The sequence below is a fragment of the Staurois parvus genome, unplaced genomic scaffold (assembly GCF_062004578.1).
Source record: "Staurois parvus isolate SC_StPar_1 unplaced genomic scaffold, SC_StPar_1.0 ptg000249l, whole genome shotgun sequence".
Lineage (NCBI taxonomy): Eukaryota > Metazoa > Chordata > Amphibia > Anura > Ranidae > Staurois > Staurois parvus.
In genome coordinates this window covers 4,438,167-4,462,568 of record NW_028318045.1, presented here as the reverse complement: position 1 = coordinate 4,462,568, position 24,402 = coordinate 4,438,167, and the positions used below count along the sequence as shown (strand labels likewise).

At 39.4% G+C, this 24,402-nt stretch overlaps 2 non-coding genes across 2 annotated transcripts; one reads left to right on the top strand and one right to left on the bottom strand.

The window, feature by feature from the left end:
* Positions 1-8,335: 8,335 nt before the first annotated feature.
* TRNAE-UUC (transfer RNA glutamic acid (anticodon UUC)) lies at positions 8,336-8,407 on the bottom strand. Its single transcript has one exon. It is a non-coding gene; the product is annotated as a tRNA-Glu (tRNA).
* Positions 8,408-8,572: 165 nt separating this feature from the next.
* TRNAM-CAU (transfer RNA methionine (anticodon CAU)) lies at positions 8,573-8,645 on the top strand. The gene has a single exon. It is a non-coding gene; the product is annotated as a tRNA-Met (tRNA).
* Positions 8,646-24,402: the final 15,757 nt, after the last annotated feature.

The following is a 24,402-nucleotide window of genomic DNA, read 5'->3' as shown; positions in this document are numbered from 1 at the left end:
CTTCTTTTCATTCTTCTTCTTCTTCTTTTCATTCCTCTTCTTCTTTTCATTCTACTTTTCATTCTTCTTCTTTTTCTTTTCATTCTTCTTCTTCTTCTTTTCATTCTTCTTCTTCTTTTCATTCTTCTTTTCATTCTTCTTCTTCTTCTTTTCATTCTTCTTCTTCTTTTCATTCTTCTTTTCATTCTTCTTCTTCTTTTCATTCCTCTTCTTCTTCTTTTCATTCTTCTTTTCATTCTTCTTCTTCTTCTTTTCATTCTTCTTCTTCTTTTCATTCTTCTTTTCATTCTTCTTCTTCTTTTCATTCCTCTTCTTCTTCTTTTCATTCTTCTTTTCCTTCTTCTTTTCATTCTTCTCATTCTTCTTTTCATTCTTCTTTTCATTCTTCTTCTCATTCTTCTTCTTCTTCTTTTCATTCTTCTTTTCATTCTTCTCATTCTTCTTTTCTTCTTCATGAAAAGAAGAATGAGAAGAAGAATGAAAAGAAGAATGAAAAGAAGAATGAGAAGAATGAAAAGAAGAATGAAAAGAAGAAGAAGAATGAAAAGAAGAATGAGAAGAAGAATGAAAAGAAGAATGAGAAGAAGAATGAGAAGAATGAAAAGAAGAATGAAAAGAAGAAGAAGAAGAAGAATGAAAAGAAGAAGAAGAATGAAAAGAAGAATGAAAAGAAGAAGAATGAAAAGAAGAATGAGAAGAAGAATGAAAAGAAGAATGAAAAGAAGAATGAGAAGAATGAAAAGAAGAATGAAAAGAAGAAGAAGAATGAAAAGAAGAATGAGAAGAAGAATGAAAAGAAGAATGAGAAGAAGAATGAGAAGAATGAAAAGAAGAATGAGAAGAATGAAAAGAAGAATGAAAAGAAGAAGAAGAAGAATGAAAAGAAGAAGAATGAAAAGAAGAATGAAAAGAAGAAGAAGAAGAATCTTTTCATTCTTCTCATTCTTCTTTTCATTCTTCTTCTACTTCTTTTCATTCTTCTTCTTCTTTTAATTCTTCTTTTCATTCTTCTTCTTCTTCTTTTCATTCTTCTTCTTCTTCTGAGGATGAGGATGAGGATGAAGAAGAAGAAGAAGAAGAAGTAGGATGAAAATAAGAAGAATTCCAAGCCGGGAAAAAGTGTATCTGCAGAGCTCTGCTAAGTGTATCTGCAGAGCTCCACTATTTCTGACAGTTCTCTGACATTCACATTTTACAGCGGTTGAAACATTGTATCTATTTGTTTCCATTTATGGAAACAAATAGATACAATGTTTCAACCGCTGTAAATGTGAATGTCAGAGAACTGTCAGAAATAGCGGAGCTCTGCAGATACACTTAGCGGAGCTCTGCAGATACACTTTTTGCCGGCTTGGAATTCTTATTTTCATCCTACTTCTTCTTCTTCTTCATCCTCATCCTCAGAAGAAGAAGAAGAGGATGAGGATGAAGAAGAAGTAGGATGAAAATAAGAAGAATTCCAAGCCGGGAAAAAGTGTATCTGTCAGAAATAGAGGAGCTCTGCAGATACACTTTTTGCCGGCTTGGAATTCTTCTTATTTTCATCCTACTTCTTCTTCTTCTTCTTCTTCTTCTTCATCCTCATCCTCTTCTTCTTCTTCTGAGGATGAGGATGAGGATGAAGAAGAAGTAGGATGAAAATAAGAAGAATTCCAAGCCGGCAAAAAGTGTATCTGCAGAGCTCCGCTAAGTCTATCTGCAGAGCTCCGCTATTTCTGACAGTTCTCTGACATTCACATTTTACAGCGGTTGAAACATTGTATCTATTTGTTTCCATTTATGGAAACAAATAGATACAATGTTTCAACCGCTGTAAATGTGAATGTCAGAGAACTGTCAGAAATAGCGGAGCTCTGCAGATACACTTAGCGGAGCTCTGCAGATACACTTTTTGCCGGCTTGGAATTCTTCTTATTTTCATCCTACTTCTTCTTCTTCTTCTTCTTCTTCTTCATCCTCATCCTCAGAAGAAGAAGAAGAGGATGAGGATGAGGATGAAGAAGAAGAAGTAGGATGAAAATAAGAAGAATTCCAAGCCGGGAAAAAGTGTATCTGTCAGAAATAGAGGAGCTCTGCAGATACACTTTTTGCCGGCTTGGAATTCTTCTTATTTTCATCCTACTTCTTCTTCTTCTTCTTCTTCTTCATCCTCATCCTCTTCTTCTGAGGATGAGGATGAGGATGAAGAAGAAGAAGAAGAAGAAGAAGAAGTAGGATGAAAATAAGAAGAATTCCAAGCCGTCAAAAAGTGTATCTGCAGAGCTCCGCTAAGTGTATCTGCAGAGCTCCGCTAAGAAATAGCGGAGCTCTGCAGATACACTTTTTGCCGGCTTGGAATTCTCCTTCTTCTCATCCTTCTTCTTCTTCTCATCCTTCTTCTTCTTCTCATCCTTCTCCTTCTTCTCATCCTTCTTCTGCTTCTCATCCTTCTTCTTCTTCTCATCCTTCTCCTTCTTCTCATCCTTCTTCTTCTTCTCATCCTTCTTCTTCTTCTCATCCTTCTTCTTCTTCTCATCCTTCTCCTTCTTCTCATCCTTCTTCTTCTTCTCATCCTTCTTCTTCTCATCCTTCTCCTTCTTCTCATCCTTCTTCTCATCCTTCTCATCCTTCTTCTCATCCTTCTCCTTCTTTTCATCCTTCTCCTTCTTCTCATCCTTCTCCTTCTCCTTCTTCTCATCCTTCTCCTTCTTCTCATCCTTCTCCTTCTCCTTCTTCTCATCCTTCTCCTTCTCCTTCTTCTCATCCTTCTCCTTCTCCTTCTCCTTCTTCTCATCCTTCTCCTTCTTCTCATCCTTCTCCTTCTCCTCATCCTTCTCCTTCTTCTCATCCTTCTCCTTCTTCTCATCCTTCTCCTTCTCCTTCTTCTCATCCTTCTCCTTCTCCTTCTCCTTCTCCTTCCTCATCTCCAAGGGCATTTAAATTAAAGGTACAGTGTTCTGCACTAATATAAAGGCTCTCTGAAGCCTAGAAACCCTTTTTATAAGTTAAATTCGCAGCGAATAAATTTGCATCGAATCGAATTTCTTCCTCAAATTCGGCGAATTAGCCGAATCGAATTTTTGAATAATTCGCTCATCTCTAATAACAATCATAGTTTTCAGCCATGTGACTTTTTATTTGCTGCCCTCATTGGCTCTCAAGGCTGAAAAGTAACAGTTGTTGTTGAAAACAAGGATTGCATTCCAAACCCCACATCCCATCCAGCTCCCTTATCAGCCCTAAAGCATCAGATGAATATGAAGCTTGATTGATATTTTGCAGCCATGAAGATATTAAACTGTAATTACAATGCCGAGCAGGACACAGCTTTGTAGTAGACGATCCTCTAATCGAGAAATAGATGTTGCGTTAACATGAGCCGTCAATCAAGGGCAAATGCGTTAAGCTGAAACAATAATGTATAAATCACAGTCCTGTATACTTATAAACAAGGCGTACAGATCTCCAGAGATACATGATAAAAGAGCTGTTAATCTGAAAGATCTATTACTCTGGGACTGCTTAAGTGTTGATGGTTTCTGGATGGAAGTCAATGTATTAAAGTGACACAATTTATCCTCATAATGGAAATGTGTTAAAATGAAATATTTACATATTACAAAATTCAATATCCGCCTGCCTGTTTAAAAAAAAAATCTTATACTGTAATAATTTTTATTGTGTATCAAAAGGTGCTATAATATACAATGCTTGTTCAGCTCCCATCCTTAAAGGTAAATGCAAACAGTGTAAGCACCTGAAATTTACCTGGTATCATTCTTTTTCATTCACTTGTACAGCAGAGCTCAGACTTGTGGAGATGAAGCAGCACCTGGACCCAAACAGTTGTTCTACAGTGCTATTGAGGGACGTATTGATAGGAGAGAGCACAGTGACTGAGAGCTGAACTCATCAGTCTGCTGCTACTTCTTCACTGTCTAGTCACAGGCCCTCCTCCACATGAAAACAAAATGCCCAAGAAGACTTGTGGGATGTATGACATCATATTGGCCTAGTCCAGAAACCAGAAAGCAATTGAAGACATTTTAAAAAAAGTTTAAAACAAGTAAATATATTTAAACCGTCCTACGTATTTTCTAATGTTAGCAGCATAAGGACTGAAAATGGTTAAAGTTTATTGAGATATTTTAGTTCCAGTTTATTGTTTGAGTTTTTACATTTATTTTCACCTGGTGATTCTGCCAGTAACATACCTCCTGTCCTAGAGAGGCAACATTCACTCACTGTACAGATGTTGTCACTCTAGGCTGCTCACTGATTTAAACTACAAGCCCCTCATCCTCTCCTCATCTCCATTACATAGGAGGTCTTTTTTTTCACAGAAGATAGCTAGGAAAACTGATCACATTGTTTGATATATCAGTTTGGTGCACAGGATGTAAGAAGGAAACTGCATTTCTGAGATCAACATGTATTTTTCTGTATTTACATGAAATCTTTTTATCCTGAATAGAAAAACTAATGCAGCTACCACATCTAAAGACTGGTAAGCTGCAATATATCACATTTTTATTTTAGGATTTTAGGTTTTGTGGAAGGTGCTGAGAGATAAAATACTACCAATCGCTACTGTGATCTCAGAGTGATATGATAAGAGTGTGATTCGGCCGGTCATTGAAAAATTGTCAGCTTTGTATGAATATTAAAAAAATAACGTGTAAATACCCAAACTATTTTAATGGGACTTTATATTAAAAAGACAACCTGTATATTAATAATAATAATAAATCCTGTATAATAACCTCTGGAACTTTTTTTTGGAAGACTAAAAATTTTATATATATGTATATATATATATATATATATAAATATATATAAATATATATATATAAAAATATATGTATATATATATATATATATATATATATATATATATATATAAATATATATAATCAGCCCCCCTTCACTTTTTTATAATTTCTTATGTTGCTGCCTGACACTACTATTTATTTATTTATTTATTACAGGTACTTATATAGCATCATCAGTTTACGCAGCACTTTACATATATTGTACATTCACATCAGTCCCTGCCCTAGGGTTGCCACCTCATCCCTTTAAAACTGAACACACATTAATTACACAGGTTCTGTGGTTGATTAAGATGATAATTAAACTCACTTAGTGCCTTATCTGCATTAAATTAGCCTCTGAACCTGTGTAATTAATGTGTTTGGTTTAAAAAGGATGAGGTGGCAACCCTACCCTGCCCTCAAGGAGCTTACAATCTAAGGTCCCTAACTCACATTCATGCATACACTTGGTAAGGCCAATTAACCTACCATCATGTCTTTTGTTTAAATTCATTTTTTTCATAATGACAAAGTGAAAACAATTTTAGAAATGTTTGAGAATTTATGAAAAAGGAAACACTGAATTATCACTTTTGCATAAGTATTCAGACCCTTTGCAACACTTGAAATTAGCTCAGGTGCCTCCCATTTCTCTTGATTGTTGCTGAGATGTTTCTGCACCTTGATTAGAGTCTACCTGTGGTAAATTAAATTGATTGGACATGATTTGGAAAGTCACGCATCTCTCTATAAAAGGGCTCACAGCTGCCAATGCATACTATATCAGAGCAAAGACCATAGGAACTGCTTGCAGAGCTCAAAGACACAATTATTGCAAATCGCAGATCTGGGGAAGGCTACAAAACAAATTCTGCTGCACTGAAGACTCCTCAGAGCACAGTGGCCTCCATAATTCTCAAAAGGAAGACATTTGACACAGCCAGGACTCTTCCAAGAGCTGGTCACTTGGCCAAACTGAGCAATTGCGAGAAAGGGCCTTAGAAAGAGAGGTGACCAAGAACCCGATTGTCATTCTGAGCTCCCGACATTCTGTGTGGAGATGGGACAGAGTTCCAAAAGGACAACCATCACGAAAGCACTTCAGCTATCTGAGCTTTATGGCAGACTGGCTAGACTAAAGCATCTCCTCATTGCGAAACACATGAAAGCCCACTAGGAGTTTGCAAAAGCTTTTTTGAAAACTATAATTGGATGTGGGGCCAAAAGGAGAGTACAGTGTCCACCTTGGCATGTGGGGACAGGTTGATAGTTGTACCATCAATCAAGTTGGGAAGGGGCACATGGGGAAGGAAATATTATGAGCTCAGCTTTGAGTAGATTGAGTTTGGGGAAGTAATGTGACATCCAGGCTGATATGCCTCTTAGTAAATTAGTGATAGTTGAGGAAACTGATTGAATAAGATGAGGAGCAGAGAGATAGAGTTGAGTGTCAAATGTGAATTGTTTTATAGATAGCTCTTAGTGGCTTATTTCACTTGTATTGAGTGATTAACACTGTTGCAGGTAAAACTATGGGAAGAAAATTATTTTGTCCGATGTCTAAAGATAAAAAAGAGGGGAAAAAAGCAAAACAAAGCAGGAAGCTATGATGATATTTTTAATTATTGGACATGTATCTGGCTGTCAGAATACAAAGGGTTAATGGGTCAGGTATATAAGGGCCCATTCACACTTGTGCATTTGCTAAAGAGCACATGTTGATGCATGTTGCCACAACGCATGACAACGCACGTGCTCAATGTGTTGATGTGCCATTCATTGTCAGTGGCACCATTCTGCATTGTACAGTAGTGCATATACCGTGCATGGTGTGCAGTTTGAAAAAGGGTTGTGTATGTTTATCTGTTGTGATATGTTGGCAGTCCATTCAAAATTAATGGGCTGCCTTAAGGCACCACAAGTTAATACCTGCCTTAACGCACATTAATACATTACAGCAAATAGCTTTAGTTTGGGTTCTAAGGCCTGTGGTAGCAAAAACTACTTTGATCTCTTCAGAACGAGACTAGAATTGGATGTAATGCGCTGAGTGATGATGTCATTATACCAGTACAGAGGAGCAGGTGCTAGTTAAGAGTTGGACCCTTTTGCAAGTGAAGGCGCAATCCACACAACAGCAAGACTGCCCCAATGTCATTTTTTGCTAGGTGCAGCACGTGTGAGTTTTTTACTTCGATTTTACTGTTTTTAATAAAGTGTTTTTACAATATCACACCATGGGAATTTTTGCTTTGAGGGGATATGAGATGTCCATGTCAGTCAGCACCTGCCAAATGAGGAATGTGGAACATTGGGTAAAGGACAGGCTTGATAGTGGAGAATTTATTGTGTAAACCCCCTCTGACCTTCTTTTGATTTAGGAGTCCGTTCAGTTTAGTGAGTTTCTATGATCGCATGGGTGGAGGTGTTGGTTTGAGCCCTGGTTCACACTGATGCGGTGCGGAATTCGCAGCGTTTTGTGTGCGAATTCCGCACCGCATCAGAATCGCACCCTGTTCATGCGAAACACTGCAGGTGTGTATGTTAAGTTAACACCCCGAAACCGGTCTGCAAAACGCGGTGCAATGTGCAGAATCGGATCGCATAGGTGTGAATACGATTCTAGTGCAGACCAAAAAAAGGGTCCTGCACCTTTTTGGTGTGGTGCGATTAGAGCCATACAAAATGTATGGCTCCAATTGCACCGCACACAAATCGCATGTGATTTGCACAGGAGTGCGGTTCCTGTGCGAATCACATGTGCTATACCACACTGCATATATGTGAGCCCAGGCTGAAGAACATCTTTGTCATACGATGTTAAGGTAGATCAAAGATTGTTGGCAGACAATGAAAGATTATTTGGAATTTATATTAGATGCATATCATTATTGCATATTATCTTTTGTATTCTTTTGTGCACTGTTTAGGATTGTTAAAACAATTGGACTCACATAATATTGTGATATAATAGGCTGTGGGTTGAGTGCTCTGCATGTTCACCTAATTGTAATCATATTGTATATCAAAGTCTGACACAGCAATCAATTTTATGTGTGTTTACAATTCTTGTGGGAAAATATCCTGAGTGCAAAAAGTGCGTTTAGCACATTTCCTCCACCAAATATATCTAGACATTGAATCTGGAGTTGTAAAACATTATTTCAATGTGAAACTAAACATCTAGAATCAAAGCATATGCTTAGAAGTCTTCAGTGGTCACTATGTAATGTTGTTGTAGCAGAGCACATGTGCGTTATCGATTGCGTTCCGCAACTGGGTCTAATGAACCAAGCACTGTAAACACGGGGTAATCCATCTGATTATCCTGAGGTCAACCAGCTGCTCACAGCTTTATAAACCTTAGACAAAATGGTGTCATTTTAGCATTCTACCAGTTATATATTGATTAGTGTGACTCAGGTATGTATGTTGTGTTACTTGGTACTTTGCCAACTAGGGAATGATTTGAGGTTGCAAGGGAAAAACAGCTTGGCAGGTTTAAGCACCAGGAGCAAGCGTGTCATTAAAACCTCTTGCATTTCCCATGCCGGGAGTTGAACCCAGGCCGCCTGGGTGAAAACCAGGAATCCTAACCACTAGACCATATGGGAAAACTATCAATGGTCCTATGGGAAAACTATCAATGGTCCTATGGGAAAACTATCAATGGTCCTTTGGGAGAAATAGAGAAAACCAAAGTGAAAAGAAAACTAGCACCACCATCATCTTCCAAGTGTGGTGGCCAGCTGAGACAAGTGCACATCCTTTGGCACTCAGCCTTGTTAGCGCAGTAGGTAGCGCATCAGTCTCATAATCTGAAAGTTGTGAGTTCAATTCTCACACGGGGCCCTCATCTCTATGCTTTTTGTGTGACTTGGAGTCCTTAATGGCTGAAAGCCACAACTCTGCATCCTTCAAGCTTTGCGTGTGATTACCACCATCCCTATATTATAAACATCCAAACATTGCACTCATGACGGAATTTTAAAGGCAACGTATTAACAAGAACTGATTCTTTAAAATAGTAATTGTTTATTTATACAGATTAAAGCATATGCCAAATGTATGAGCCCTCATATACATGGGATGTTTTGATAATGCTGGTAATGTTAGCTGTGTAAACTCATGTTAAAAACATAAGTTTTTCAGCTTTTGTTTAGCATTTAGCATTTTTGGGTAAAAAAAAATGTCCAAAAACGCTGGTTTGCGCAGTTTTGCTGTGTTTTTTAGCATTAGAGCGTTTTTACAGCTAAAAAACTCTTCTAGAAACCCACTAGTACTGGGTTTTTTTTCCAGCCAAAAAACTTCCCAGCCAAAAAATATTGATTACAGTCTATGCGTGCATAGACACATAGGATAACATGCTGGGGAGTTTACTAGCTGTAGAAAAAAACGTCAAAAATCAAAAACAGCCGCTGTAAAAACGTCCAGCGTGCATGAGGACTTAAACATAGTTTGCATTCCAAACAGTACTGAAGGACTGTGAAATGTAGAATGTTACAATACAGCATAAGATAGTTCCAGTGGTTCCCCCCCAGCTGACATTCATCCCACAACCATCTTTTTTTGATTGTTGGTTTGTTCAGCCAGTGAACCAAAACGTTTAGAACATATACAAATTATTTTCAGGGATAGGATACCACTCTGGAACATAAACAGTGATTTTACAATCAAGCTTTCTGCATATTCCTATTATTTATCAACAAATTCCATATTAGATAAAAACTTACATAACCACAATATATCATGGATTTTCCAAAGGATGTCTCATCATGCAGGGGAGATAAACAACCCCGTGAGTAAGGCTGCCATTTTGGTGTGCCAAGACCACCAGGCTAATCACCACACCATTGCCATAATAAAAAATATGACAATGATATTTAATATATTCAAAATAATGATATTCCAAAACCATTAATCTACAGTAATGCACAAGAAGTATATATAAAGGGGCCTGTATGAACAAGGGCCCCCCCAAAGAGAACCATAAAAAGTTCTACACATAGCAGAGGGACTTCAAAACACACTATAAATATCAAAGTTCTCAAAAGATGTAAATAATAAAGTAAACATTATTTATGATAGATATGAGAGCACAGTTGAATAGTACAATAGTTCCGGAGCACAAAAAGTTTATAACCCTCCATAGTGGTATGATTATGTCAGTATTTCTGTGCTCAAAGTGGTACTTTTTTTGCATGGAAATATGTTGTTTTTTTTATTGTAGGCCTGTAATTCTTAGGAATAACTCACTGAAATCTGTCCAAACAAGAGTCTAGTAAACATCCCGGGTATGATAAAATTTGAAACGAAATCATAAATTATAATATAAATAATCATAAAAAATAATAAATTTAATTCAATAATATAATCAAACCAAAAACAATGAAATTTGAAATAGAGCTCCAAGTTCACACATCACTGAGCTTACTGTAGTCACAAAATCGTTTTCAGTGTCTGATGACGAATTTCCCCACGAATCATCACTTAATTCTGCAAGTAGTTCTAATTTACTATCGCTGTTCTCTAGCTGGTTTAAAACCGATTTTGACCTAAAGGGATGCTTTTTGGACACCATGGGCGTTTCTCAGTTTCCAGGCAGAAAGAACAGTAAAAATGCAGGCAGGGCACAGAACAAAGCACTCGGGACAAAATGTATATGAAATGGTTTGATACAGTAATGTTATACTATGAGATTTTAGTGTATTTAGTGAATGTCACTTTTAATATGTTTGAATTTCCTGCCGGTTCCGTCCCCCGTACGTCCCGACACTCGCAGGGAATGGAACCCAGAAGATGGATGCTGGCATCGGCCTGAAGAAATGGCCGGGGATGCTACAGGGGGGACATTGTGGGAGCACAGGGTAATCCCAAGTGTAGCTCGGGGTTACCGCTTCTGGTACTGAAAGTTAACCCTGAGCTACACTCGGGAATACCACCAGGGAGGTTAAGATACTCTGCTATTCAAAATTATCACCTGAACACCTTCAACTGATCAATTGCAATGCAGTACTTGATTGTTTACTAAGGCTAGGTTCACCTCTATGCCGTTTTGCATTTGATCCGTTTCTGCAGTGCATTTTGCGGTGAGTTTTGTGTTTTTGCACATGCTGTTTTTATGCGTTTTGTTTTTTTTCTTGTTGCTAGGAAGATTAAATAACAAAGCGCATCAAAAACACAGCAAAAACTACATGCTTTTCTGCAGCATCTCCACTGAAGTCTATAGAACCAAAAATGCAACTTTTTGCATTTTAAAAAAGTTCCTGACCCTTTCCAAAAAAATTCACCAGCTGAAAATGCGGAGGTGTGAACGTGTCCCATAGTAAGTCATGTTAAATGGACTGTAGTGCATTTCTACAAAATGCTGTGGAAATGCATAGGGGTGTGAAGCAGCCCTAAAGCATACAAAGATCATCAACAGGGTAAATCCTACCAAGTAATGATCTACAGTTTCTATGTTAAACCCCCCGATGCAATCTTGTGCTTACCAAGAAGAGTGTTTAGATTGTTGCCACAAATCTTTCAGATGGGAATAGACATAATGCCTCCAAGTTGGTTCATAAATGAGAATCATTTATGGAAAGGAAAAACACAACATTTCCTAAGCATTCTCACACATAATCTACTCCATCAGCGGTTTTAAAGTGACTCTAATGCTTACTAAAAATTGCTTATAAAATATCATACCTGCAAAGAAGCATTAGGCCTGGCTCACACCAATGCATTTTTTAGTGCTTTTTGCAGAAACGTACAACAGTCCATTTAACATGGTTTCCTATGGGACATGTTCACATCTGTTTTTTTGAGTTGCTGAGTTTTTGGAAAGAGTCAGGGACTGTTTAAAAGCAAAAAGCAGTGTTTTTGCCACAATATAGTTCAATGGAGAAGCTGCTGAAATGCATGTAGTGTTTTTTTTTTCCGCTTTTTTGTGTTTTGTTTTTTTTTTTTTTTTGCTCAGCAACAAAAAAATTTCCTCTAACAAAAAAACAACTGAACAAAACATGGTAAAAAAGAGGCAAAAATGCAAAGTACAATTGAAAAAGCATTATAAAAGGGATCAAAATCAAACTGCATAGGTGTGCACCAAGCCTGAGAGCACTCACATCAGTACTCACCTCGCTTCTTCTGCTGGTACAGCGACAAAACGCCTTCTTTGAAAATTCCTGTTGACCAATTATTTGGCATATTGTTAGGCTCATTAGAAACTATTCATGCAAAGCAAGTCATAGTATATGTGCAAATACATTCCTGCTTCTTTAAAATCAAGTAGACAGCACAAACTAATAGACTGATGTTCATACCATATCTCTCGATCTAGAAATTCAGGTGGATTGTCAAACCTCTAATGCTTGTAGATCAGACATACACTGGATGGTTGGTGGCTTAGTGGTAATATTATGGCCCTGAAGCAGGCGTTTTGGGTTTTTGAGACCTGGACTGATATGATTGGTTCTCTCTGTCTCACATTTTTGGCATTATCCATGATCACTAGGTGAAGTGTGTGAGATCATTTTGTTTTTTTTTTAAGCTACCTGCACCTACCTGTAGTTGCAGTAACCATTGTCAACTCTTTATAAATTTGGGGAAAGACCCCCCGTATTACTTGCATCTCTAAATTTCTACCATGGCTTCCAACTGTTCCTCTTTTGGGGGGACAGTCGCTCTTTTGGAACCAGTTACATGTCACCCTCTTTTCTTCCTCAGTATTTTTGGACAGATATGTTGACCTCTACAACAAATGTATTATTTAGATATCACAAATGTTTTATTGCAGGAATCCTTTCATCTAACCTCCAAAATATTGCATCTATAATTTTGAAAAGACAGTAGATAGGAAAAGTTACATTGAAAAACAGCATTTGTCAGTTTAACCAATCATTTTTTAACATATTTTTTCCTCATGGTCTTCAGGGGCATGGCAGGGGCTGTGCCCTTTTCCTACATGCTCCATGCAAAAATATTTCCTTCTTTCTCATCTCAGAAAGTTGGGAGGTATGACCAAAGGTCTTGTTTTTTCTGAACAAAAAAGTTATATTTCTTTTAAGCTCACCCAGCAGTATATTGTGGTATTTTGTATTTACCATTTTCTTTTATCTTCTGGCTGGTCACATGATGCACTGGATTTTCTTTCTTTGGTCTTCTTTGTGTAGCATAGGAAAACCCTGACTTTGATCATTGTTACCACAATTGGAATTCCCACTGGGAAATTTACCCTTCCTAATTCAGCAAGTACCATGAACAATGGAAATATCCAAACCGTCTAAACACTGGGACAGCAACTAAGGTGAATCTCCCCAGCATATGCACATACAGCAATGCAAATCTAAGGCTCTCAACTTTGCCAGGTTTAGCTAAAACCAAAGGATAATTTTGCTGGAAATTAACTATAAAAGTTATTGAACTAGGAGCTTCAAACCCATGAAGAATCTCTTCACTTCCTGTCTAAGTGATATAAAAGGAAGTAGATAAATCTCTACAATAAAGTCACAAACAACAACTTAAACCTATTTTCTCACTAATAAAAAATTTTTGCTAATAGTGGTCGGATAATAGATGATAATATATACATGCAAGAGGTTCTAACCCTTCCTTATGCTGCAGAAAAAGAAAAAGGTTTTGCCTGGATTGGCAAAAAGTTACAGTTTAAATTCTGCAGATCTGTTGGATAGAATCACATGACCAAACTGGGGCAGATTACTGATAGATCAGAGTTTTTTGATTTTACATTAATCTCTGCCAGAAGATGACATAACATGAGTGCACTTTCGGTATTCAAGATTCAGTGCGGTCACTGTAGTTGATATTCAGCAGGAACATGATGTCATCATAGAGACAGAAGAACACACAGGGCACACGAGCTCTGTATACAGAATGAATGAAACACTGGAATAACAGGACAGTATATTACACCCTGCTGGCCAAGCTGTCTCTGCTCAGATGCTGTAATGTCTGGAAGAATGCAGGCCATGAAGGAGATGTCACCTTTTGTGTTAAACAGGTACTAACAAATTTTCACATCCTGATACCAAAGAGCCTAAATGTGAAAATAATAATTTTTTTAATTTGCTTTTTATCTCCTTTGTTGCCCTCACATACCTGACAGTCACACGTGTCAATTTGTCATTTACCATAGACCTAGCATCAGACATATTTTATTTTTTAGCACATGCATATATATGTGTAAGACTTCCAGGTATTTATTCCTTCTCAAAGAGATTGCAGTACCCCCCTTGAAGATGCTTTAATCTGCATTTTTCACGTTCCAGGGTCACCATCTACTGCCTGTACAGTCCATGTTCACAAATGTCTGAGACAGATCAGCCTCTGCCCTTGTCACTTGTAACAAAGTTACAATGTTGCAGTCTGATCTTTAGGGGTAGAGGAGACTGAGGAAATGTACCCTCCTGCTTGCAGCAGACTGATAACATAATCTCAGGCTATGGTGGCTTTTTAATGAAAAAAGGTAGACCTTTTTTGAAATATTTTACTGTAGCTGCATATTGTGGTATATCAGGAATATGTCTAATGTGAGTAGCACAAGATCCTACCTAGAAAGTATCTCTAAATTGTACCCTGGCTGTTATTATTCAAATGTTTGGCTATCTGCACACAGACACCAACTCTCTGTTGCATAAATGTAATGCGATGGGTAAAAGATGGCTTAGCTCCTGTGCTCCACCTGTAGAGAACTCCTCATATGTGGTTTAACCTTTTCAGGGCTTAATCATAGAGGTCTCTACGATTAAGGGTTAAATGTATCTGAGGAGTGCTCTACAGGCAGCGAACCCAAGCTGAAGCCATCTTTTACCCATCTCATTACATTTATTCAACAGGAAGTTGGTGTCTGTGTGCAAATGGCCACCATTTTGTTGAAGTCTACTGCAGTCTGACAAGCCGATTCTGTCTATATTGCTCCTGTCTTTTTTTTCCAGATTGATCCAACTGGCACAGGTTTGGAGGGGCATTCAAGCAGAACTATTTTTATTGTTCTGGCTTTTATTATATTATTACTATATATTGGAGAAAACAAGCAAAGAAATGACTGCAGCTACCTCCAAAACATGCAAATACTGACCATAATGAAGCTCCAGGGGATATTTATATATATAACTCCAACAACTCATCCAACCAGCAATGAGACATGACCACAAAATAACAAAGGAGTGCTCTCTCAACTCTGTGGAAGTCAATAGTCACAAGCCCAGGAACAAATAAAATCAAAATTCACTTTAATGTTGGTTTAAAATGCATGACATGTAGGAGTGTACAGATTGATACATCACCATGCCATTGGAGAGGAGAAACACATATTCTCAGAAGCTGAAGGATGACATATGATCCTGGACCCAACAGTAGGTTGCTCAGCCCGGGAGCCTCAGGACAGTGGGAGGAATGTGCTGCAGGGATCACTGAGATGGTGTGTCCACCGGAAGTCACATGTCCCAGAACTGGATGTGATGTTGTACACCTGATGAAAAACTGCCCAAACAGCTGGTGAGGACAAACTGGAAGCCTAGGAGAGCACTAAAACCATGTTAAACCAAAGGAGAGAAACCAATCATCATGATAACATGTATCAGGGACTTGCCCTTCCTCAGATCATGCAATTTTCCCTCACCAGCCATTGCTGAGGCGGTCTTTCACCAGGTATACATGACATTACATCCAGTTCCGGGACATGTGACTTCTGGCAAACACATCATTTCATTGATTCTGGCTTCTGCCATCCATACACTCTTCCAAACGTCCTGAGGCTCCTGGGCTGAACACCCCACTGTCGGGTCCAGGATCATGTGCCATGCCTCAGCTTCTGTAAGTGTGTTTCTCCTCTCCACTGGCTTGGTTCTGTATCAATCTGGGCATTCCTACATGCCATGCTTTTTAACCCAACATTAAAGTGAATTTTAATTTTATCTATTCCTGGGCTTGTGATTATTGACTTTCACAGGTTTGGGAGTGCTCCTTTATTTGTTGTTTTGCTGTCACCTCCAAACAACAAGAAGAACTCTAAACTGCACTGGATTTCTATGAACCAAACTCAGACACTTTTGTGTAATCTTTATAAAATTATTAATTTGAATATTATTATTATTACTAATATTTTTGTTATTATTATTATTAATAATATAAATAAATTTCCTGCTTACCAACTTAGAGGACAAGAGGACACAAGTATCTATTTTTCTTTCTGACTATCTCTGCTGAAATTAAATCTAAAGTAGCTTTGACAGTATCATGTTTCAGACATTGGTGAGTCTAGACAATGTACAGAGCTCTGATATGTGTCAGAACATGGGATATACTGTCCCCATGGAGAAGTAGCTGCGGGCTCAGAAAATCCACACACTCTCTAAAAGACAAAACACAACTTTATAGTATGTGGGACACTGATGCCAGCACGAATAAGGATGGAAAGAATAAAACAGAAAACTGTTATACCATTTCTACATCAGAGAAAAGGTTAAAAACGCTCTGAGACTGTGTCTATTAACAGTATAAAAGAGAGAGGGGAAAACAATGGCTAATGATCATTTTATCTTTCCGCTGAATTATGTATTTCTTTGCCTACTGCAAGCCCCAGTCTTTATCTCTTCCCCAAGCAAGCAGATTAGGTCTCCTATCTTCCTCCCCGCCAAAGAAAAGGAAGGAGCCGTGGAGATGAATTCTAATGTGTGTGAGTTACAGGAGATGAGAAATTCTAGGTAGCACGGGTTAAAGGACTACCCTAGACTGTAAAAAAAATCCCAGCCATCTTGCATAACATCAGGTTGATGGTCCTCAATAGGTGGTAGTGAGCCACAGCAGTACCTGCACAAAGACTGTTACAAATAACTTCAAGCTACTTCCACTATCCAGAAAATGCATGTGGGAGAAGGATTCAATGTTCAAACACAATGCATCATGGGTCACAGCTGCGCCCTGGAACCCAGAAACTGATGTATTCAAAGATAGTTGGCTGGGAACATTATGTACACATTGGTCTGCGTGACAGTGGCTGTGGACAGTGGAGGAGAGGCAAACTTTTGGGAGAATCGCCTAGGCGATCCAACTGGAATTGGGACCTACCAAACCTAACTAACCCCCCCTTGCCCAAAAATGTTAGCGGAGAGGAGGACAAAAAGCAGAACTTCCCCTTTAGGGTGAAGTCCTGCTTTATGTCCTATCCTACACATTTTATCTCCTTTAACTTACTATTTGTAGGAATTTGTAGAATACTTCTGTACCCTAGTTCTTCCTTCCACAAATCTGCCTGCTCTTCTATGGGCTCTAAGGTAAAAACTGCTTAAATTACCAGCACATTTTAACCAAAACTGGAGTTCTCTGCTCATTGTGAAACCCTTCTTTTATTTACAGTCATGGCCGAAATTGTTGGCACCCTTGATATTTTTCCTGAAAATCAAGTATTTCACACAAAAAAGGTATTGCATTAACACATGTTTTGCTATACACATGTTTATTCCCTTTGTATGTATTGGAACAAATATAAAACAGAGGCAGAAAAGCAAATATGACATAATGTCACACAAAACCCCAAAAATGGGCTGGACAAAAGTATTGGCACCCTTAACTTAATATTTGGTTGCACACCCTTTGGAAAACATAACTGAAATCAGTCGCTTCCTATAACCATCAATAAGCTTCTGACACCTCTCACCCGGAATTTTGGACCACTCTTCCTTTGCAAACAGCTCCAGGTCTCTCTTATTGGAAGGACACCTTTTCCCAACAGCAATTTTAAGATCTCTCCACAGGTGTTCAATGGGATTTAGATCTGGGCTCATTGCTGGCCACTTCAGAACTCTCCAGCGCTTCTTTGCCATCCATTTCTGAGTGCTTTTTGACGTATGTTTGGGGTCATTGTCCTGCTGGAAGACCCAGGATCTTGGACGCAAACCCAGCTTTCTGACACTGGGCCCTACAGTGCGACCCAAAATCCTTTGGTAATCCTCAGATTTCATGATGCCTTGCACACAGTCAAGGCACCCAGTGCCAGAGGCAGCAAAACAACCCCAAAACATCATTGAACCTCCACCATATTTTACCGTAGGTACTGTGTTTTGTTCTTTGTAGGCCTCATTCCGTTTTCGGTAAACAGTAGAATGATGTGCTTTACCGAAAAGCTCTATCTTGGTCTCATCTGTCCACAAGACGTTTTCCCAGAAGGCTTTTGGCTTACTCAAGTACATTTTGGCAAACTGTAGTCTTGCTTTTTTATGTCTCTGTGTCAGCAGTGGGGTCCTCCTGGGTCTCCTGCCATAGCGTTTCATTTCATTTAAATGTCGACGGATAGTTCGCGCTGACACTGATGCTCCCTGAGCCTGCAGGACAGCTTGAATGTCTTTGGAACATGTTTGGGGCTGCTTATCCACCATCCGGACTATTCTGCGTTGCAATCTTTCATCAATTTTCCTCATCCGTCCACGACCAGGGAGATTAGCTACAGTGCCATGGGTTGCAAACTTCTTGATAATGTTGCGCACTGTGGACAAAGGCAAATCTAGTTCTCTGGAGATGGACTTGTAACCTTGAGATTGTTGATATTTTGCCACAATTTTGGTTCTCAGGTCCTCAGACAGTTCTCGTCTCCTCTTTCTGTTGTCCATGCTTAGTGTGGCACAGACAGACACACAATGCAAAGGTTAAGTGAACGTCTCTCCTTTTTATCTGCTTTCAGGTGTGATTTCTATATTGCCCACACCTGTTACTTGCCCCAGGTGAGTTTACAGGAGCATCACATGCTTGTAACATTCTTATTTATCCGCAGTTGTGAAAGGGTGCCAATACTTTTGTCCAGCCCATTTTTGGAGGTTTGTGTGACATTATGTCGAATTTGCTTTCTTTCCTCCCTTTTTTTGTTTTGTCCCAATACACACAAAGGGAATAAACATGTGTATAGCAAAACATGTGTTAATGCAATACGTTTCGTGAGAAATACATGATTTCCTGGAGAAATATCAAGGGTGCCAACAATTTCGGCCATGACTGTATATTTAAAAGGGCACGGCTGATTTCCTTCCCAATCCCTCCTAACAAACAGAGATAATAACCTCATTTTGTGATGTGACGAATGCCGGCTATATTTTCTGCAAAGCAGATTTGATTCCAAATATTATTTTGCTTCCCAGCGGCGGGCACGTCAAGGTGACAGGAGGTAATGACTGTGCATGCACAATGTCCCCTGCACAGTGCTACAGGGAATGAGCTGTGCCAGGAGATTATGTCTTATAAGCAGGATTTTATTTGTATACAGCGTTATATATATGAGGAATATTAGTTGTGAACAATGGCTGAGTGAGAAACTGACAATACTGGAGTCAGGCAGGAGGTGAGCTAAAGGGCAATTTTTTTTACTGAAATGTCATTTTGTTTTCCACTTTACTTACCTTCCTTCCTTCTTTCCTTCCTTCCTCTATCCTTCTCTTCCTTTCAGCTTTCTTTAACCCCTTCCTTACTTGCTGGCTCCTTACTTCCCCAGTATCCCTCCCTTTATTCAATCCGTACTCCCTCTATCCGTCTTCCTTTCATCCTTCCTCTACCCCTTCCTTACTTTCTGGCTCCTTACTTCCCCTACCTTTCTCTACTTTCCTTACTTTCTTCCTCCCTCTTCTCTTATTTCTTTCCTTCCTTTATCCCTCCCTTTCTTTCTTTATTTATCTCTCTCTCTATCCCTTCCTTCCTTTCTTTGTTCCCTCTTTTTTTTCCATACCTTATGTCTCACTCTCCTTTTTCTACCACCTTATGTAGTTACATTACTCAGTTAATCAGGCTGAACAAATACACAAGCCCATCTAGTTCAAAAGAAAGGAAAGAAAGAAACAAAATAAATACATAGAAAACCTCCATATACCCTATACCCACAGCTGATCCAGAAGAAGGCAAAAAACTGCTCAAACAAATTAAAGGAACACTTTTTAATCATTGTACAGCATCAAGTGAATGAAACTCCTGGGATATTGATCTGTTCAGTTAAGTAGCAGAGGGGCTGTTAATCAGTTTCAGCTGCTTTGGTGTTAATGAAATTAACAACAGGTGCACTAGATGGGCAACAATGAGACGAACCCCAAAACAAGAATGGTTTTACAAGGCCACTGACATTGTTTTTTCCTACTCATCTTTTCTGACTGTTTTTCACTAGTTTTGCATTTGGCTAGAGTCAGTGTCACCACTGGTAGCATGAGGCGATACCTGGACTCTACAGAGGTTGCACAGGCATTCCAACTCCTCCAGGATGGCACATCAATACGTACCATTGCCAGAAGGTTTGCTGTCTCTCCCAGCACAGTCTCAAGAGCATGGAGGAGATTCCAGGAGACAGGCAGTTACTCTAGGATAGCTGGACAGGGCTGTAGAAAGTGCTTAACCAATCAGCAGGACCGGTATCTGCTCCTTTGTGTGGAACAGGATGATCACTGCCAGAGCCCTACAAAATGACCTCCAGTGGGCCACTAGTATGAATGTCTCTGACCAAACAATCAGAAACAGACTTCATGAGTGTGGCCTGAGGGCCTGACATCCTCTAGTGGGCCCTGTGCTCACTGCCCAGCCCCTTAGAGCTCAATTGGCATTTGCATTGAACACCAGAATTGGAAGGTCCGCCAATGGTGCCCTGTACTTTTCACAGATGAGAACACGTTCACCCTGAGCACATGTGACAGACGTGAAAGGGTCCGGAGAAGCAGTGCAGAACATTATTCTGCCTGTAACATTGTCAGCATGACTGTTTTGGTGGTGGGTCAGTGATGGTCTGGGGAGACATAGCCATGGAGGGATGCACAGACCTCTACAGGCTAGACAATGGCACCCTGACTGCCATTAGGTATTGGGATGAAATCCTTGGACCCATTGTCAGACCCTACGCTGGTGCAGTGGGTCCTGGGTTCCTCCTGGTGCACATCAATGCACAGCCTCATGTGGCAAGAGTATGCAGGCAGTTCCTGGATAATGAAGCAATTGATACCATTGAATGGCCTCCACACTTGCCTGCCCTAAATCCAATAGAACACCTCTGTGATATCATGTTTTGGTCCATCTGACGCTGCCAGGTTGCACCTCAGACTGTCCTGGAGCTCAGTGATGCCCTGGTCCAAATCTTGGAGGAAATACCTCAGGACACCATTTGTCATCTCATTAGGCGCATGCCCCAATGTTGTCAGGCATGCATACAAGCATGTGGGGGCCATACAAACTAGTGAGTACCATTTTGAGTTGCTGCAATGAAATTTCAGCAAAATGGACTATCCTGCTGCATCATTTTTTCACTTTTATTTTCGGGGTGTCTTTGAATTCAGTCCTCTGTAGGTTGATCATTTTCATTTCATCAAACAATGGGGCATCCTTACGTTCCTAACACATTACCCAGTCCATATCAGTATAGGTATCCAGCATGATATTTTTTCCCATTGAGATCTGATGTGTTTTCAAAGTGTTCCTTTAATTTCTTTGAGCAGTGTATGTACAGCATGGTTCAATTCACTCCTGCAGGGAAAAATGCATTCCTCCCTCATACCCCAGAAGACAATTGATATTTCCTGAATCAACAATCCCTGGTGTTATTGTCGACAACAAATGTTAATAACCAATTATATTTTATACATTTAGGAATGTTTTTTTTTTATGGTTGAACTGGATAGACTTTTGTCTTTTTTCAGCCAGACTAACTATGTAACTATGAATGCATCCAGCTCTTTTTTGAAATACTCTACTGAGCTCTGTGTTAAATGTATTCCTTCCTTCTTTCCTTCCTTTCTTTTTCTCTTTTTTTTCCTCCTTCCATATTTTATTTAATTCTTATCTTTCTTTCCCTCTTGTTCTTTTTTTCGTAGGTCACATATGGGAAAACTAGGCCATTGACACATAAGCTGCATTATCCTATAGCAGCAGCCAGTAAACATAATTTATAATAAAAAAAAATTAAAATGAAAATCACCAATAAAGATAACAAAAAGGCTCTTTCAGTTATATCTCTCTCTGAAGTCAGAACATATTGTCATAATTCGATGTAGTTTAGCACAGTATGATTGCGTGGATTAATTTAATAACATAATACTATTTTGTAGGATAATGCCCCTGCTTTACAGATAATGATCCCTGTGTATGTCTAGGACTGTGATAGGGCTGTGTGACAGTACAATTTAAATCTGTCATCTGCTTGCTCAACTTCTAATACCTTCAGCTCTACAGTAAAGCACTGCAAATCTGCAGCCATTTAGAAAGTTTGGAGAGAAGAGGTGTCATGTGCTGAGTATCACAGCCTTCTGAGTACAGGTTTGCTTTAAGGCCCCATTCACACCATAGGAGCTTCAATACATTCATTTCAATGGGCTTCCATACACATGAGAAACACTCATGAAGTTCCTGAACCTTTTGAGAAATGGCGCTGCACTGGAATGCAAGGTGCTATGTTCACAGATGTGTGGGGGTGCAATTAAAAATTAAAAAAGAATGGCATCGCCACAAATCTGTAAAAGGGCAGCATGTTTTTGTTTGTTGCCGTAAAGCACATCATTTTGCAAATATGCCGGCAACGTAGAAGAATAAATGCAGCGTTAAGCATATCTAAACCAAAAAAAATACAAAAAAACAAACACTCTTACATGTTGGGGCTGCTTCCCTTTTTTTTTTTCAGGCTTTATTTTCACCTGATGATTCTATCAGTAACACACTTTCTTTCCTAGGGAGGCAATGCTTACCCTGGGTTCATATACTCTATGTGTAGTGCTGGTTTGCAGAGTGATTTGCATTGAAGAGCGATGTGTGGTTTTGTTCAGCGGTTCAGGTGCGATTCCAATGCGAATTGTTAAAGAGTATGACAATGGAAATCGCACCTGAATTGGGCTGAAAATTGTACTGGACTTTTTTAAAATCGCACTGCAGCCGGCCTGCACATATGTAAACTGGCTCCATAGAAAAGGATTTTGATTCATATGTCATGCAAATCAGATGTGGTTCATAACGCATCCAGTTTGTGTATATGTGAACTGGGTCTTACTCACTGTTTTGTATCTATGGAGGACCAACATGATCAATCTGTGACAGGACTACAGAATACCTCCCCCTCTTCTCCTTAACCACTTCTCTTTTTGGGCTATAGCTGAATTATGACTACAGCGCGGTCGTCCAGTTCTGGAAGGCTGTCATATGGGGCATGCACCCGGCGCTGTCTGTGATCACTGTGTCCTTTGGACACAGCTGATCACATGACATGGCAAAAGGCCAATCACAGCGGCCTTTTACCAAGCGATCAGCTGTGTCCAATCGCAGCTAACCATCATGTAAATACTCTTGCCGGTTATCTGCAGTACTTTCCTCACGCTTTCACAGCATGAGGAATGTACTGCTGATAACAGGCAACTCTCAAAGCAGACATCTGTACTGATAATCATCTGTGCCCAGCAGTTCTGCCCATCAGTGCTCGGCAATGCTGCCCAACAGTGCTGCCTATCAGTTCCCAACAGTGCTGCCAATCCCTGCCTGCCAGTGCTGCCTATCAGTGTCATCAGTCAGTGCTGCCAGTCAGTGCCCTTCAGTGCTACCTATTACTGCCCATCAGTTTCGCCTATCAGTGCCCATCATTGCCGCCTATCAGAGCCCATCAGTGCCACATATCAGTGCAGGAGCATCAGTGCAGAAGCATCAATGCCCATCAGTGCCGATCAGTAAAAAAACCAGCAGTGATTAAATACCACCAAAAGAAAGTTCTATTTGTTTGAAAAAAATGATAAAAATTCCATATGGGCATAGTGTTGCATGACAGCATAATTGTCATTCAAAGTGAAAGTTCAAAGCTGAAAATTGGCCTGGGTAGGAAGGGGGTAAAAGTTCCCAGTAGGCAAGTGGTTAACATAGGGCGAGGTGTTCTGCAAAAACAAACAAAACAAAAATTTTGTGAAGAAGTTACGTGATTATCGTGACGCAACGCGTCGGTACGCGGTGACAGGACTTCCGGTACGCGGTGACGTCATTTCCGGCGTGGGGGCCATCTTTATACACCCGGAACCATGCACATACACCCATAATATGGGGAAATGCCTGATGTTACTGTGAGACATGTGAGTAGGATTTCTTTGTTTTATCGATTTAATAAATACTGATTTACACTATGGAGGATCTTTTATCTGTTTTATCATGATCCTGTGTGGGTGAACTACTGAGACAAGTACCAGGGGTGGAGTACTCAGGGGGATAAAGGCCTGTGGATTTCCAGGAGGATTCATCTAGTGGTAACGAGATTGTTCCTGGGAAAGATTTACTTACCCAAAAGCGAGCTGGCCTTTGTGGTCACTATTGGGAGGTGAGGGGCCACTTTAGAAGGTTTTTGGATTCACGAGTTGTGGGCACTGGATTCACTATATTTGCACGCGAGCCATTGCTGTGGAGCACGGATTTATATTTACTTTGCTGGGACATTTTTGCAGTGGATATATGTTAAATGTGTGTATATATATATATACATATATATATATATATATATATATATATATATATATATATACATAGTTTGTATTATTTCACAGAGTGTTTTATACACATGCATGAATATGTTATTCACTTAATATGAGTTTAAGGTTGGGGTGGAAATTATTTCTGATTATACTGCATGTGTGAG